Source organism: Glandiceps talaboti, chromosome 20, assembly GCF_964340395.1.
Source record: "Glandiceps talaboti chromosome 20, keGlaTala1.1, whole genome shotgun sequence".
In the NCBI taxonomy this organism is placed as follows: domain Eukaryota; kingdom Metazoa; phylum Hemichordata; class Enteropneusta; family Spengelidae; genus Glandiceps; species Glandiceps talaboti.
This window is the reverse complement of record NC_135568.1, coordinates 609,566-629,929: the sequence shown is the minus strand read 5'-3', so window position 1 is coordinate 629,929 and position 20,364 is coordinate 609,566.

Below are 20,364 nucleotides of genomic sequence, written 5' to 3'. Positions count from 1 at the left end.
TCCATCCATCCATCCATCCATCCATCCATCCATCCATCTATCCATCCATCCACCCATCCATCCATCCATCCATCCATCCATCCATCCACCCATTTATCTATCCATTCATCCTTCCATCCTTCCATCCATCCATCCATCCATCCATCCATCTATCTAGCCATCCATCCATCCATCCATCCATCCATCCATCCATCCACCCATTTATCTATCCATTCATCCTTCCATCCATCCATCCATCCATCCATCCATCCATCCATCCACCCATTTATCTATCCATTCATCCTTCCATCCATCCATCCATCCATCCATCCATCTATCTAGCCATCTTTCAATTTCTCTATCTATCAATTGATCATATTATTAATTTATCAAAATGATCTTCATACTATTCCTTTATCAATATCAGACAGGAGATAATATCAAAGGCAAAAGGAAGTTGAGTTGTATAAATCTCACACTTGGTGTATTTCAATCAATTCTGTGCGGAATGAGCATGGACATAAATCAAGGGCAAGAAACATATTACTCTGCCTTGGTTGAATTTGTTGCTTGGAAACAAGAAGATATATAAGAATAATTGAAGGCTGAAACAGCTTCAATAACCTCAACCTTTGAGGCTTTGTGAGAATTCACATGTAAAACTCACGGGGGAAAATTATCTCCATAAACCTCAGACCTTCTACATTGTACCAACCTTTGTGAGAATTCACACGTAAAACTCACGGGGGAAAATTATCTCCATAAACCTCAGACCTTCTACATTGTACCAACCTTTGTGAGAATTCACACGTAAAACTCACAGGGGAAAATTATCTCCATAAGCTTCAGACCTCCTGCATTGTACCAATTTACAAGTCACACAATCTGACCAATTTACAGCTGCATTCAAATAAATATAAAATCAGAATACATCTTAGACAGTTCAAAGTCTAAGAAGGCTTTGTGAATCAGATGATTCAAATACCACAAATTGGAGTTGAAATTGTTTTTAGACCCCTTGACAATATCATTGCCAGTGAAAGGAGATTATTGCCGTTTGATTGTTTTGCATATTCTCCTACTAAACTAAAGGAGAAACTTTTATACATATCACACTGAGGTAGATAGGACCTGCTAGTCTGTTTACAGCAAATCAGGAACAAGAACTTTCAATGTTTATCATTTGTTTTGAGTTGAGTCGCCATTCCTCTGTACAGTCTTTGAGATACAAGATACACTTTATGCAAATCACACACTTAAATAGAGTAGACATTTTCTTCTTTTAGCCAATAAGGCAATAAGGAGCAATATAAAATCTATGCAAATTATGCTGAGGTAAAATGGACATTTTCCAACTAGCCAATGAGGAGTAAGATTATCTTTGAATGAATTGACAATATTCTCTGTTTAGCAAATGAGAAGAAAGTTACTACAGCAGCAACAGAGGTTTCAATTTACTAAAATAGACACTAGATGTTGTTGTTCAATGTGGTAGATTACATAAGTGAGTGATAGCGTGCTTCTGTCCTGTGGATGTAATGTGGAGATAATGTAAACAAGTGGAAGTCCTAAAAAATACATTGCAAGATCATTACGTCATCAGAAACACTACCCTACTGTGCACATAATCACACCAACCTCCATTTGATAGGTAATATAAACAAGTGGAAATCCTAAAAAATACATTGGAAGATCATTACACCATCAGAAACACTACCCTACTGTGCACATAATGAAATCAACCTCCAATATAAACAAGTGGAAGTCCTAAAAAATACATTGGAAGATCATTACACCATCAGAAACACTACCCTACTGTGCACATAATCAAATCAACCTCCATTTGATAGGTAATAATATATCTACATGTCTAAACAATAATCTTAGTAAACTGAAACCTTGACTGCCACTGTCGTATTTCAAGTAATTTACTGAGGTATAATGGCCATTCTCTTTTGTGTAGCATGTGAGATGAAGTCTTAGATGTCCATGCCAATATCAGAAGGGGGAAATCTGGTAAAACTTACACAGATGTATCTTGAATAAAATACCTTGGGAACTCTGGTACATTTTACCAACTTTCAAACACCTTCATACCTTTAACAAAAACACTGATATTACACCATATTGCCTGTAACAGAGCTGGCTATGAGAACCACCTTGGCTTTGAAACTACTTTTAAAAGGAAGTGGTGTCCTCTTGTTTTGAAAACATTGTGTCAACTTTCATTAATGAAATTTATCTATACAATTTAGTTGAACTAGTTAGCATAGGCGATCCATACACTTGCCTGTCCACAGCTGTAACCTACATTCAGACTATTAAAACAAAGGTGATCTGTACACTAGCCTGTCCACAGCTGTAACCTACCTTCAGAATAGTAAACTTTAATCTTATGGGAATTCATCTTCCAAAAAATATGGTGCTTCCAAATGATGACACTCTGATTGCATGGTTACTGTTACTGTAACACAAAGAAGTATTAGTCCTGTAAAACAAAAACAAAAATATAATAAACAACAAGGTTGAGAGTGGTATCTTATAAAAGGTGCAGTTTGGATTAAAATTTAGGTGTAAAAAAAACCCATTGTTTTGCAGAGTTATAAAAAAGTGTCCAGACCAAAAAAATAACTACCATATGTAATCGTTTGGTTTTGTAGTGATAAGATCAATCAATCAATTGATTAATCAATCAATCAAAAGAATTTGTTTAGCGCCAAAAGATCTAATACTAAGTAATGTTCTATGGTGCTGAAGTGGAACAATTATGGTAGATTGTTGTAAAAAGTTAAACAGCTCTTGTTAACATAACACTAACATGAGAACATGAGATTGAAACATGGCCTTTAAAGTTCTAGTTCTGATTAACAATAAAATTTAGGTCTGAAAATCTTGTGTCTGGCAGAATTATAGAAAATTATGGTACAATGCAATATAGAAAATTTATCAGTTTTACCATTTCTCCGTTACGGAGGTTGAAAACATTAGCATAAACACTGGTTTTTTAAACACATTTCTACAAAAATAGAGAAATGATTGAAATTAATATGAAATTAAACCTGACTGTTTTGCTTTTACTAATAATTGTTTTCATTTACTGGAGAATTTTATTTGAGAAACTATAATTTAGTTTGATATGGCCATCAACAAAGGCCAAAAGGTCTCCTCAGCTGTGAACTGTTGTGTTGTGTGCATATAATTGACCTGAGTATTAATGGCCACAGCAGATCATTTTCACTCACCAGTGTTACGGTGTTACGTAACCACTCCATACATGTAATGTAATCAGCTCATACAATCAAATACCACACACTATAGTCAGACACAGCCATCTAGTCAGTCTTATCTATTTTATCTCATAGTGAACAAGTTAATCTCCAATTCGTTTACTTATTATCAGAATACAACTGTCCAGCAGGGTTAGTCTAGTTCCTATACAGTATCATTATGATTTACACCTCCACTCACAAAAAAAACATGTTGGCATCCAGACTAAGTAGGTTGGCTCTTAACAGAATATAACTGTTCACTTATTATACTCATTATATAACAATTCAAGAAAACTTTAAAGCATCCAGAAATTGCAAATGATGTCCAGCTCACAGACATGTCATGTTCACTATCACAGGAAGCCCCATCATAGTACTACTGACGCACTCTGACAAATGACATTTTCATGCAAGATTAGCTAAGTGTCTGGGCCATTTATGGGCTGCCATATTTGTGACACAGGTAGCCCCATCATAGTACTACTGATGCACTCTGACAAATGACATTTTCATGCAAGATTAGCTAAGTGTCTGGGCCATTTATGGGCTGCCATATTTGTGACACAGGTAGCCCCATCATAGCACTGACTCACTCTGACAAATGACATTTTCATGCAAGATTAGCTAAGTGTCTGGGCCATTTATGAGCTGCCATATTTGTGAAATGGTGTCATTAAAATGAATGACAAGTGGAATGAGAGAAAATGAATGACGGCATTCACTTATTACACGTGTCATATTTAGTGAGACCAGTGAAACAGCATTGTAAATTAGGACCAATAAAAAGTCTTTAGGCTATGAAATGTCCAGTAATTAAAAATTCATTGTGTTCTGTAACCTTCAAAATAGTAGTCAGTACTGGCTATCTCAGTATCTGGCTCCATATAGAATAGAATAGAATCTTTATTGCTGTTAAGAAAACTACATTTCTTCATTTGATTTTTTTACAATAAGTGTACTATATACTTGCAAACAACATTGACAACCAGAACCCTAAGCCAAATACCAATGAAGTGTCTGTGCTGACAAAATATGTAGGTATAGTTGAAAACATCTGAGTTTAGAGTTGAGTTGATAGTCAGAATTTACCTAAAATTATAGTTCATTGTGCACAAACAGTAAACTATTACCGTTAGAAAATATTTGCATCACAGACTACTTCATCACAAGTAACTTAAATTGACCATGTGGATGAGGATTGAGTATCCATTTTTAATTTTTTATTTATAAAACAATTTGATCATGGCGTTCTACTTGAAAAATCAATGTGAAACAACATATGCCTTCTCAATAAATTACAAAAGATTAACAAATATGTAAAATGCTTCTTATTGTACATACAATAACACATTTTTTACACAACTTTGAGCTTTTTGCAATTTTGCAATGTACTGAGTTACAAACACAGCTTTGGACAATGTGATTTTTCAAGTAGGAAGCCATGATAAAAATTGTTTTATAAATTAAAAATAAATACTCCATATGGTCACTTTGGTTTAACCAAATCCAAAAACAGATGTCTTGAGGTTATCCGTGGCTTTAATTCTTTAATGTCACAGATAGCCTCTAGACTAAAACTAGATAGACAGAACGTTACAAAAATTACAATATTTGATGAACACAACTAATCACAGGGACACACAGGTAGATTTTATTTCATGCAAACACAGGAAAAAATGCATGTGAACTTCATAGCAAAACCATTGAATTTATAAGTCAATGGGTAAAAATCACTTGTTTTATATAGACTTTACCTATTTCAGGAAAATAATAAAATTGTATAGGAACCACACTTTAGCTTTTACAAACAAATCTCACCAGCATAGATTTTATAGCGATACAGAAAATATATATCTATTTGAAGATAAAAGTTACAGTACAATATAAAGGGATCAAAGCTACAGATTTTGGCTAGTGCAATGATCACATGGATTATCTCACAAGTGACCGGGAACAGCAAAATTAATCATTTATAAAAATTCTAACCTTGAGAAAATAACCATATGATATCTTTCATTTTGGCATCTATCTTGTAGGTCTGTTATGTAACCAAACACATGAACTGGAAGCCATGGAAATGTCTGACATTGGAAAAAGTGAGAACATTTTCTAAATGACTTCAAAATATGTCGCTTCAAACCTCAAATTTGTTGCCTGATGTAGATTGTCAGTAGCCGAGAGTTAATTAAACCACTTGTACTACTACACTCAGGGTTGATGAGTACTCAAGTCCATTAGTCTGGGCTTGATTGCATTAGTTGCCATGCTTTCAGCAAGGAGTGTTATATTCAAGTTAACTTTACCAAATGCAGGTCTTCTGGTTTCTTCCTGCATCCATGAAAGAAAGTCCTCACTGGACTTGTTGGGAAACGACTACTAATAAGTTTAACCAACTATCCAATGTAAATACAAGATTTTTATTATTATCTTATTATTGTTATCATCCTCCTCCTCCCCATCATCAGCACCATTGTCATCGTGGTCGTGGGTAGTCATCATCTTCATGGTCATTGTCATGCTCATCATCATTATCATCATCATCATTATCATCATCATCATCATAAAGTGTCATGCAAACAAAGTAATGTGCATGTGTCCAGTAAGTTATCATCATCATCATCATCATCATCATCACCATCATCATAAAGTGACGTGCAAACAAAGTAATGTGCATGTGTCCACTAAGATATATCACCTTTGTGCCAGGTATGAATGAAATTGGATATTGCAAGTCAGAGAAATGATGTAAGACAACAGACAGACGGAGCCCAGTACATTCAATATATGAATGGATGACGATAAATGTTAAGACAAAATAAAAAGTCAATTTGTTGAACAGAGTGCATAAATATTAAATGTATATATATAGAATAAACAGTAAAGAGTTTCTGGCCAAGACGTTTCACTCAAGCTTTGCTGAGCTGCCTCAGTATGCCCATCCATCTAATACAAATTATCACTTATGCCCAGTCAAGTGACCCAAAATGGTAATCAAAATAGTTGCTATTGTTTGCAGTTTATTCTATTTTCTCCATATGTGTCAAGTTTTTTTATCCAGAAGGTTTCACTTGTTAGTCTGTATGATTTGTTCTTCCATATCTTTTCAAGTCCTACTATTTTAAAGTCAACATGGGAGTGGTTGGCTGAGTATTGGAGCGGTTTTATTTTTGTTCCTTATCAGTTATAAATGGTTCTGCAGGCGGGTGTAGATGGTACAGCATCTCCTGTTTCTCCAATGTATATTATTTTTCCACACTTCTCAGTGTATGCCATATATTATGTTTATTGTTTTGCAGTTTATGTGTCTGAAATTTGTGTATTTTCTGTTGTTTGGCAGCTCAGCAAAGCCTGAACGAAATGTCCTGGCCAGAAACACTTTACTGTTTATTCTATATGTTCATATGAAACTGCTTAGTGTATATATATATACTGTAAATGGTTAAGCTACATTTCATATTTCAAAAGCTGTGTTGATATAGCAACCAATGAATGAATCAATGACTTGTACCCTATACCTCTTTCATCTTAAGATGATAGTAGCTGGTGTTTTGTGCTATTTTCCTTGAAGAAAGAAAGTAGTTCCGTATTCTGTAACAAAAGACAGCTGAACAATATGCATGAAATATTCTATGCTTTCCCACATTTCAATTTAAAATATGGTTTTCATGTATTATTCAGAGGGTTTAAAGCCTGAAGCCTACATTCTAATTTACACACCACTTCATTGCCTCAAGACTAAACTTGTAGAGTACAATACAAGTACACTACAATAGCATACATGTCAAGATACGCATTTAGTAGAAGCTCTATTTTAAAAGCCAAGCTAAAAACCCTTGGAGGCAATTTCACAAATAATACTACCACTTTTTTTCCTGAGGCCATCACATGTTGTAAATATACCTTTCAAACTAATAGATTTAACAGACCGACTCCTGAAGTGAAACTCGGTTTAACAATCAGGGTTTTTTATGTCAAAATTTTCTGGCCTATCAAACTCACCAAATACTATGTCTGGAGTCTATGTGTAACTGTGTGTATCAGCTGAGATATTGTACCAATACTAATTTGTGACTTTTTTTCATGATTTTTTCATAAAGTCGGAAACCCTGGTAACAGAAAGAAATTTGCATATGTTTTCATATACAATGGCGCATGTACCATAATTTTAGTGGTGACAGAGGTAAAAGTGGCTGTTTCCCATACAATCTACATAACAATCTAGGAACCGAAGTAATGTGACTGGAGAACCTTGGTACATTTGTAACAAGTTTGAATGAAATTTAATATTTCATGTCAGAGAATTGACATATTATGGATGGACACACAGATGGACAGACAGAACCCAATGTAATATCCCCCTCCCCTTTGGGTGGCTGAACACATACAACCTCTATATGACAATTTTAAAATGACAATTCACCCATCATGACATGTGGAGCCCTGTTGCTGCCTGCTGTTTGTTTCTGAGTGGCTAAAGTCCTTGGGCAAGATTTGAACCACAACTGTGCCTCAGTCAACCAAGCTGTATAACTGGGGACCTGGTAGGATGTAGGTTGCAATGTGAAGGCTTTAATCCTATGCACTTAAATGGCTGCAATGGATTGTATGCTCCCCGGGGAGTTGAAGATGACTAAAGGGCTGTTGTGCCATTCTGATTTGAGCCAGGAGTAATAATTGTAAAGCGCTTTGAGCATGGTGTGGGAAAGCGCTATATAAGAACCGAACATTATTATTTTTATTATTATTTACATTTAAAGCATCAGTGGAAAGTAAGAAATGTGCTGCACAATAGCAATTGCTTATAATAACAATACAATGATTTAATATGTGACAGCTTAGAGTTGTCAAGGAATATAATACAAGAGCCTTGTACAGGTATTAAAACTCAAATAATACCTGTAGTTATTATTGTATACAAAATGAAATCAAACAGGTTCTATACTGCTAGTGCTATTAATAGTATTTTTGCCACTTCAAAATTTCGTGATTTTATAGTCTTCAGCTGGACTTATTTTTGCTAATTACCAGACTGTTACAATGTTCACGTACAAGAAGGCATTTTAGTCACTACTTATTTTTACTATTAGTACTAGACGCTTACATAGTGTTCACATACAAGAAAGCATTTTAGTCACTACTTATTTTTACTAATTACCAGACTGGTACATTGTGTTCACATACAAGAAGGTATTTTAATCACTACTTGTTTTTGTTTTATAGCTACAGAAGGGAAAGTGAGTCTTTAGTGAAAATTTATTTCCAGGTTTACAGTACTTCACATGTAGCCATGTAGTTATCAAACTTTGTTGTTGCGCTCACTTCACAGTTTCCTTTAAGACTATTGTTGTTGAGGATAGAGGGAGCTGATAGGAACAATACAGAGGTCAGTTCTGTTAAGTCAATTAGTGATCACCTTAGAACTAGTCTTCACAGCAAACAGAGAGGTGTCAGACTCTCTCACAATAACAAAATACCTCAGTTCAATACTGACAGATTGTTATATAACAAATGCAAACAGCGTCCCCAGTGAACAATCAAGGTATCGATTGAGCAGATCTCTACTTGCTTTGTTTATTGAATAGGTAAAGGTGGGACAATGGTTTGAATGGAATGTGGGGATAAGTATTGATCTTATCAAGATTGCAGGTTGTTTTCTTTAAATCATGTTCCAAAACTAGGGTCAAATCTGGGCTTTTCTTTAAATTGTTGGCAAGCTTCAGAGTCATTGTTTATAAGAACTGACACATGACACATTGCGTCATTTACAGTTATTTCCATTTTGTATGTGTCAAAATCTTTAAATTCCTAGAGTAAATAAAAAAAATTGTCATAAAATGAAATAGTATGCACAGTTAGCAGTGTTTTAATATTTGCAATGTCTATATTAAATAAAGACATATTTGCATATACACATCATACTATCAAATATTGTTTCACTGATTCCTATCTGAGCACACAAGTATTACCATTAGTGTGTTACAAAAAAATATTTAGGAAAACACTGTATTGATCAGCATTCTAGTTGTACAACACTTCAAGGTTATAATCTTACTTTGCAACAAGAACTTTCCTGTTATGAGAAAGAGAAAGAGAAGTTGTCTGACCCCAAATAACAGAATTACTGTTGCTATGTTCCAGATTTTACTAATAATATGACAGCAAATAATGTGATACATGGTGTTTGATTAAGATCCGGTGAAACACTAGAAATCCTTTTGATTTTTTAAGGACAAAGCAACTTATGTTACATCTGTTATGTTACCACGGTTACCAACCCAAATTAGGATACAGGTATGGAATTATGCAACCAGATTTCCCTGTCTCTTACCATGCAGTTACCAGGATTCCTAACCAACAGTATGGTACAGTTATGCAAATCTATGTAACTTTTACCAGATTTCCCTCTGTTACCATAGTTACCAGGATTCCTAACCAAAAGTATAGTACAGTTAAGGAAATCAGTGTAACTTTTACCAGATTTCCCTCTGTTACCATAGTTACCAGGATTCCTAACCAACAGTATGGTACAGTTATGCAAATCTATGTAACTTTTACCAGATTTCTCTCTGTTACCATAGTTACCAGGGTTCCTAACCAACAGTATAGTACAGTTAAGGAAATCAGTGTAACTTTTACCAGATTTCCCTCTGTTACCATAGTTACCAGGGTTCCTAACCAATAGTATGGTACAGGTATACAAATCTATGTAACTTTTACCAGATTTCCCTGTTACCATAGTTACCAGAGTCCCTAACCAATAGTATGGCACATTTATGGAAATTTATGTAACTTTTACCAGATTTCCTTGTTACCATAGTTACCAGGGTTCCTAACCAATAGTATAGGTATGGACATCTATGGAACGTTTACCAGATTTCCCTGTCTATTACAAGTCTCGTAAAATGCACTAATTTTGAAGTTAGCTATCAGTCTGCTTGCTAGATTTAATAGGACACTATAGTGAACAAGTATATAGCTGAGTAACACATCCAGCAAGTAGACAAGGCTATTTTCATACAATTCTTTTTGCAAGGCCACATGTTGTAAACTACTATAAGATATTGTAGGTAGTTTTCACAGGCTAATTAACATCATTATAGTCTAAAGCACAGAAAGTAAGGTGCCACTGGCATTCTTCCAAGTACTTCTTCACACAAATCAAAACATTGGATATAGCTTGAGGAGTTACGTGCTCTGCATACCAGAGTTGGGTCATCCCTTCCAGGAATCATGTTACCTTTCACCAATTTTGAATTCTGATTGGTCCAAAGACTATCATATGACTGTATCATGTGATCAATGACACAGCAGTAGCTATGATCAACAAAACCTATATAGTTGCATAAAACTTAAAGGTTGAGGGCTGAGATAAACACTCTGGGAGTCTGAGACTAAAATATTTCATTTGTTCATTATGGCCTGAATTTGAGAGACTTTCTTTAATTACCTAGCTTTATCAAGACAGTTTTTTGAGATACTAGCACCAAGCTAAGTTTCTTGAGATACTAGCACCAAGCTAAGTTTCTTGAGATACTAGCACCAAGCTAAGTTTTTTGGCTTAGGCTTGAATATGAATCTAGCAAACTAATAGAACCTTAAATTCCTGGGCCAATCTTTGCAATAGTCACCCTCTCAGCCCACATTGATCTGTCCAGCAAAGCTTAAAGCCTACAAACTGATGTAATTATTAAGGCATTCACCAGCTGATTTAGAACTATTAAACCAGTAAAGGTTTGGTATTACTTTCAATGACCAAAATTTAGCAAAACATTACAGTTACTAAGCCATATTGAACATGTAAAATGATCAAACAGTAACACATTGGCAATGCTGTATAGAGATATAGAAATATGGCAGCTTGCTATGAAACGTGTTGTGGTCACTAGAATAAACATTCCCAGAGGAATAACTAAAGGTTTCAAAGCTCAGATGAAATTTAATAAAAGAAAAACTGAACTAAAAGAAATTTGGCATGACAAGTCTATGTAGCCTATAAGACAGATGGCATTATACATCCAAGTGATGCAACTTAACCCTGTGTAAAAGGTCATGTAACCTCAATTTACACATATTTGCATACAGGACAACCATTTCCAATCTAAATTTATACAACACTGTAATTAGCATTTAACTGTGTTGTTTATGTACAGCCAGCCTAGTGAAAATCCTACCCTGGACACAAGGTCAAAGATCAAAGTGCAAATTTGTGTATTACGTAACTAATGCTAATATAAAGATATTGTACACATGGGAATACAAATTAACCAGTGAATTAATTTCATGTTGACATTTAAAGTGACATTAAACAAGGTGATGGGGACACCTTTAACAATATGCATTGATAAACAGAAGCTACAATCAAATGACTTTTCTGTCTACGAAATAAATATTGCAGTAATTTATCGCAGCAGTAGTTTTATTCTTGCAAACCAGGGAGATTATGTGTGTGCAAAGAATGGTGCCAATTGCATCACAGCACAACTGATCATATTGAAATGACAGATGGTATAGTCAGTAAACAGGAAATTTGGGGCAAAGAAAAGAAAGATCCTAGCAGCAATGTAGCTACAGATTTATTCTTGCAAAGCAGACTATTTTTTTATTGTGCGAAAGTGTGGCATCAATTGTGCTGTAGCATAACTCATCATATTGAATTACACATTAATTTCATACTGTATTCATTTTTTTCATAGGAGAAAGTTAACTCTTTTGTAACTGCAATCATGGTCGTTCACGATTGAACAATCATGATTTTACAAAGTTTATAGGAAAATGTCTTTTGGACCACATCTATAAATGCTCTTAAATCAAATTATCAAACCTCACTGCTGCCATATGTTTCTTAATGGCTAAAATCTCTGGACATGATTTGATCAGTGATGGAGCTTAATTTAGTCAACTCAGTCTGTAAATTTGTGGACCTGGTAGGACAGAGGTTGTAATTGTGAATGCCTTAATCCTATGCATTTATACCAGTTCCAATGTACACTCTCTAGGGAGTTAGGAAGTTATGGGCTGTTATGCAAATATATGGCTATACCAGGGTTAATAATTACGCACGCACAATGATCTTCACTACACCCATTGTGGAAGGTGCTTTATCAATACATACCATTATTTTTACTATTAGTAGTAATTGTAATTTTAATGGTCCTTGTGATGTATTGGTTCACAAAAAAACCATTTCATATCATTTTGATGTATAACAAAAATTGTAATTGTTAGAGGTACACTAACTACTATGTATGTGTAATTGGACAAAGCCAGTTCCCTACTAAAGTTACGTAAGTCTGTCCACTGGCTGAATCTGTAAAGTCACTTGGATACTCATTCCCAATATAGGTATAGTGGAGTCACATATTCACTCAGTTAGTCTGGATGCCAACTGGTCTCTGACTAACAACATGGAGGTGTAAATGTGGAGGTATGAATTGTAACGATGCTGTATAGGAGCTAGACTATCAATCACTGAGTAGACAAACTACCCTTTATACAATGTTACATGGACAGTCACCTAATGGTGCTTGTTTGAGGCCATTAAAGCTTATGTATCAAAAGGAAGGAAGCTAACACATTCCAACGAGCAACATTATAATAGTTCAGCTTGCCATATACCTTCCCAAGTGACTCATAATAATGGTAAAGATTGAGTAGTCAGTGGATCTTCTCAAATAGAAAGGACCTTGTTCTTTATATATCAAAAACTAACGCTGTGTCTGATGTCGTGGTCAAAGCATTTATAGCATCATTCAGGAAAATAACTGTCATGGTCATATCATCAAATAGCTCTGGATGTATACACTGAGGGGTTTCGACACATCTCCTCCCCTCTTCCCTATCTCAAACAGTGACCCTGCGAACAGATTTCATTTGCACAGATTTTTGGTAAAAAAAACACCCATACCCTTGATAATGACTATAAAAAGTACAGAAAGCAACTTTCAGTCATTAAATGCAACCTATGTCTTCAATATTCTGTCAATTCTTGTCTAACGTTCACTAGAGCCACAAAATATACACTATGACAGCTGCTCCAACATGTAAATGGTTGTGGACATGTGCAATATTGAGTTAATCTGTTTGCATGACTTACTTTTGTCCATTTTTGGGGCTTGAGCAAACGTAAGACAAGAAATTAGACAAGACATACTAGTAGGTTGAATTTAGTGATTTAAAGTTCATTTCTGTATTTTGCATAGTCATTGAGATAGGGAAGAACTATAGCGGAGGGGAGAAGATGTGTCAAAACCCCACAGCGTATACATCCAGAGCTAGGAATGCAAATGAAATCTGTTTGCTGTTTTGAGATAGGGAAGAACCATAGCAGAGGGGAGAAGACGTGTCAAAACCCTGCAGCGTATACATCCAGAGCTAATCATCAAAGTATCTATCATATAGCTAGCCTGGACATTACAGCTAAAATGATGTAGGCTTGGTGTTTCACTCATGGGACATTACAGCTGAAATGATGTAGGCTTGGTGTTTCACTCATGGGACATTACAGCTAAAATGGTTTAGGCTTGGTGTTTCACTCATGGGACAGTACAGCTAAAATAATAATAATAATAATAATAATCTTTATTTGTCCAAATAAATTCGGAAATTTGTTGAATGGTCAAAGTGCTTCAAAGACAAAGCTTTATCAAACCACTGATTAGCGGTTGAGTAAATCAATGGAAAGCTTTTTTCTTAGCAATTCTTTTAACATATTGTGAAGTAATAAATTAATTCACCTAATTTGATAAAACTATGTACTGAGGTAAACTTAATACAATAACTTTTTACGTCACTAACAGTTTTGACTAATTTTCATTGTGGGTGACTTTTACAAATGACCATGGCCATATCTCTTGGGATTAATTTGATCTGGTTTAATAACATTCAAACTAGGAATTTGTTTCATGCCAAATAATTTATTTTGACATAAAACATCTATTGTGGTAATTTTCTCTGTGGGGTGACTTTGCTATATAATAGTTTATGGCATTTTACAAATGATCAGGGTCATGTTTACTGCAAATGATTTGAATTTATACTGTGCTAGATAATCTTGTTTCACATTCAAAACAAGATATGTTTTCATGATGCCAAATAATTTGTTGTTGACACATCACATCTATTAATATATTAATTTTCAGCCCTGGTTACTGAGATTAATTTTCAGCCCTGGTTACTGAGATTAATTTTCAGTCCTGGCTACTGGGATTAATTTTCAGCCCTGGTTACTGAGATTAATTTTCAGTCCTGGCTACTGGGATTAATACGCAATCATACAGGTTTAGAGCATTCAAATCAACTATTGTTTTATTGTGATGCCAAATCATTTTGTTTGACGTGAGGACATCAACATCTTTTTATCTGGAAACAGTTCTTTTATGTACAGAGAAGATATGTAATGAGATATATACATATCCTTCAAAACTGTAATAAAGTTTATTTTATAGTGCAATTTAAATATCACCATTGGATCTTGAACTTGTCAAGGAGTAAATATTATTCAATGCACTGACGAGTTCATTGTTTGGCCTCCACCTTCTAAAGATGACCTATTGGTGGCAATGGAAATCATGAATACTCATCAACACTGTAAGGTGTGATTCACACATTTCCAATCTTTCACAAATGTTCTTATTTTCATTTATCATCAACTGACATTGGTCAAAATACACCAGATGGAAAACAAATGTATAAATAGAAATAGACTGAAACAACATTGTATCTCGTCTGTAAAATAAGACAGCAGTGTGCTCTCTAAGCCAATTTGATGCGCCACTAACACACACAATCTCTAGTGACGCACCAAAATTTGGTGTTCTCCTATCTCTTACTATGTGGTGACTCACAAGAAATTTCAATTTTTCTTATTTTGACTCACAACAACAAAATTTGGCTACCATTAGAGGGCACACTGACAGACAGATTTTGCCACGTATCCTATCAACGAACCTGATAGGACTGAACAACATGATGTTTCCTACAGGCTACATATATGGTGGTCTGTAAGGTACAGACATTCATGCCACATACAAACGGCATGTATTCTGTATGTGCAGGGAAGGTGTGTTCGTGCTTGTAAGGGGGACCCCTCCTCATACATATGGTATGTATTCTGTATAAGCTGGGGAGGTGTGCTTGTATTTCTATGGGGGGGGGGGGAGGGGGGTCTCCCCATACATATGGCATGTATTCTGTATGTGCAGGGGAGGTGTGTTCCTCTGTCATGATATTGTTATTTCTCTACCCACACACTCCCATATGAAATTATTGGGAGTACACCAAATTTCAGTGATGTAGATTTGAAACACACTGTCTCAGCGATTCTGAAGGTTGACATGCAGCACTATTTTTGGATGCAAATCTGAAACAAAGCGCTAGGAAACAAAAAAAAATATAAATAAAATAATGCTACAACTGCAGTTCAACTCAAGGCAAAATGTAGTGGGAACTTTGTATGATCATATGTTGTCTGTTTACTGTACTGTTGAGATACATTGTTAGCTGATGTATCTCCTTGACAACCCCCCTCCATACCAGGGATAGGGCTAGGATCAGGATTATATTACGACCAGTGCATGTATCTTTGTATCTCAACAGTAGTGTAGACTGTAAACAGGCGAGATCAAATGTCACCTTCAATTGCTTGCTATATCAAGTATACAGCTATGTAAATTCTGAACACAAAACCCCCTCTACGCCATTACATAACACAAAATTGTCAAGGCCATATGTATATCTTACTAGGATTTTAAATTCCCGAGAGGCAAGTGAAACAGTATCCATTTTGTGTATAATCAATGGCTAAACTGCAAATACAAAATTCGCTCCTATCTCCTTTCCTTAAATAAAAATAATCAAGAGTAAGAAGATTACTATCCTGCAGATGGCTGGTAGGTATTTCAGTAAAAAAACAACTTGTTATTGTTTGAAAACTGGGAACAGCTACAAAAATAACAAAAGAAATATATATACACATTAAAGGATAAAGTATTGTGTGCACTTCTTCATATTTTTGTTTTCTCTCGACATTGTCAGTAGTTTTGTTCATAGTGGGAGTTAAACATAAATGTCTGTGTGGGAGTATCCTTTTCTCAGGTAAATACATATCCACAAAATTTAATAATTAATTTGTTAGTACATGTATATAACAGAAAAGATTTTAAAACTAATAGTAATATAGAATAGTTTAGAGGTTAGATCTTTTGACTACTAACATTTGAAGCAGAATTTTTTTCTCTCACTCTTACCTCCCGTTGTTTTTTGTTTTGTTTGTATGTGATTATACTAGCCATATCTTCTCTAATTTATTTAGTAGTGTATGTATTTTAATTTTTTGTTAGTGCTGCTCCCAACATGCTTAGTGAGCCCCTGATACAAAAGGGATGCAATAAATAAATAAATAAATAAATGAATAAATAAATATATGCATGGTAAATTTTGACTGTATTTTCACACTTAAAGAATAGAAAGCCTGCAGGCATGGATACCATTTTGCTTATCTTTATTTATTTTCAGACTTACATTTATGGAGTGGGCAGACCTAGAAACATACCTTTAATCGTCTGCTGCTCTCAAAGTATGATTACAAATGAGTTTATATTCACTTACAGTGGCCATATGGATGAAATTTGACAATTTATCTGGGAACTTTAATTAATAAAACAACCTTACTTTATTGTTCTACTTGGAAATACAATGTGAAAGAACTTCTATCAAGTCATTGTTTGTAATTCAGTAAATTCAATAAATTGCAAAACATTGACAATGTGAAAATGTTTGTTATTGTATACATGTACAATAACATACTTTTTATTTTTTAACACGGTGTTGATGTATGTTCACTTACATTGTATTGTAGAACAATATAGTAACTTACAGTTGTTTTATAAATTAAAAATCCAAAATATCTATTTGTCATCCATATGGCCACTTGTAATAAAAATCAATTTATCTCCTCCAAAAAATAACAACTGTCTCTTAAAAATACATATGTCATTATAAGCAGTGTCAAATGATAAAGTTGTGTCGATACTCCCCAAGTAGTATGAACATATTGAATATAACCATACAGAGCAGACAGAGAAACAAGTCAGCAGTCTGTCAACATAAAGTAGAACATGCCTTGGAGACAAATTTCTACCAAAAGAAAAGTTCTTAAAATATTTCTAAATTATGGTCTTTTAGAAATTTAGTTTTCAATGAAAATCAACAATCTTTAATTTTCCCATATAACATAATATTTGGCAGGTATATCTAAAATGACTTTATTTGGATATCATTTTGACCTATTTAGTAATGACGTAATTTCTATGCTAATATTTTTCCTTGATTTGAACACAGAATCCATGGGTTTGGGTTTTCTTGAAAAAGGTAACAGAAAAAGTTTGCACAGTTTACTAGTATATCCGAGGTGCGTACACATACTACATGATGTAAATGAAACTGCTGAATAATATAGAGGTGAATGACCAATAACACAGTGACACAGTTGTGATAGCAATGACTGATCATAACATAGACACAGGTTCATGGTAGTTTATAAGAAGGTCGAACAGAGGCTAATGGCCTGATACAATGCTAGCAGTTCCATGTACATGTATCATGGGACGTTACGTAACATTCTCATTGTCAACTACTATTCAAAGGTTCATCTTTCATGCATGGCAGGTATGTTAATTACGTTAACCTAACATATAGCATCTATTTAAAATAAACTGGAAGGGTTTTTTGTTGTTGTTGTTACAATTTTTTTCTTGACGTGCCTCTTACATATGAATCTTTTATTTTATTCACATGCTCGTCATGTCTGTAAAGGATACACTGTGTGCTTCGGAGACATTTAGAATTTTGGTATCGATACATTATGTATTTCAGAGATATTATATGTTAAAAGTTTTAGTATGAACATATTTTGTCTCAAATTCAACAATCATTTTGTTCTTTCCCACTGAGCTACAAAATAAATAATTATGTTAAGGTATATTTTAACTCACATCCCATCTTCTAATATTTCACAAACATTTAATTTTCTCTCAATTTGTTTTACTCTTATTAGGTGGAAGATGAGATATCTTATTGGACCAGATCTCATCTAATCAGTATCTATACCTGTGTATTAGTACATGTAGTACAGCTGCTCAGTTATTGACAACAGAGCAGTTCCTACTGCCAACCTATAGAGCGCCCTCTATTGTCAGAAAAGTCAACTTACAATGGACTAGTGTTTTACTCGACTATATTTTAATGTTGAAGTGTGCCCTCTATACCAAACTGAAACTGAAACTGAAACTGACTCACAACAATTCCTACCTTTTAAACCTAACTAACTGCATCTGGGACATATTGTTTTACCAAGCAACCAAGACCAAAATTGGTCAGTTACTTTAATATAAAAAACATTGTATCTGTTAACTAATGGTCTATATTATCTGTAGGTAGTGAAGTGACAAGCTTAAATCTTGAGTGTAAGCTTGGTTTTGAATCTGTCACCATGTTAGAACTGCATTAGTTTTAACTGGAGTATCAGTTTAGATCAGAAAATCACAATATTTTCACTGAAAATTGTTAAAATACCAATCATTAGACATTGTACATGTTAATCAGTTGTCAACATTATCCATAACTAGTACAGAAACAGGTGCAGACCCAACAAGCAATTTGATTTGATTTATCATATATGCAGCTATAAAAAAAAAGAGTTTACCCACAGGTGATGTACTTCTGTTCAGAAATTATGAGTATTGCACCCTAGCAAAACATTTCCACAAAAACACATTCCAGTTGCAGCTTTAACATTTTAACTCCTAGCACAAACTGTCTTCATTCAGATGGTACACAGCTCATTTGATCCTGTGTATAATGTTTTTACAACCAAATTTAAACTTATCATTTGAATATGACTTAAAATAAAGGTTAGGATAGTGTACCAGCTTGTACACTGGTTTTCCTACCAAAATAGATTGTACTACCAAACCAGAGTGACTATAGATCAGGCAACACAAGGTTTTTTGTGACAAATTGCATATAACACAGAATGTGCAATGATACATTTATTCTCACAAAAACATTGCACACCTAAGTGAGACTACACATCTTTTGGTTTGATGGTACAAGCTATGAAATCTATAAACATTGCACACCTAAGTGAGACTACACATCTTTTGGTTTGATGGTACAAGCTATGAAATCTATAAACATTGCACACCTAAGTGAGACTACACATCTTTTGGTTTGATGGTACAAGCTATGAGATCTATAAACATTGTATAAAATTATCTTGGCTTGGTACTAAGACTGCGGCAAAGGTTTACAACCTACAGCAAAACACTGAAACTCTACAATTACAGTTGAAATCATCTCTGCCAAAGGGTATTATTTTTGTCAACTATTGGCTGGCTCTTACTAACACTCCTAGAATACATAAATGGTATGTCAATTGGATGATGACATGTCATTCATTTATATGGCAGTGTCAAAGTCTGAAGAGCTACTGACAGGTGGTGATTGACCAATCATTATCTTTGATCTACCATTGTCATGGCTACCTACTATAATCCAATCATTATCTTTGATCTACCAGTGTCATGGCTACCTACTATAATCCAATCATTATCTTTGATCTACCAGTGTCATGGATACCTACTATAAAGTGATGTCAATCACTATGACTAGTTGATACACATCATGTAATCTAACAAATAACAGTTATAGTCTAAATGCCAAGTTTGAAAGACACATACACAAAAATACAAAGGGTATTCAACTCAAAACAGTAACGACATTGATAAGTTTTATGAAAGTAAAATTTTCCTGAAACCACAGTGTGAGGGCGCTATTATAGTTTTACACTTCAATTATCAATACAGACTAAGTTTACCCAAGTAGCACTAGCATTTAAATAGTTTGTGACTTGTCTTTAGGCTTCATATTTGGCTGAACATTCATACTTTCTGCACCTATAGTAATGCATGTATAGCGTGTGGAGTAGAATGAATGAATGAAATTTATTTTACCAGATAACAAAATAATTTACACTTTCAAAGCAGTTGTGGTGTCAACCAAAATATTGAAGTCGTTCTTGTACAACACAATTATGTGGTAGAATCTATTACTGGCATGG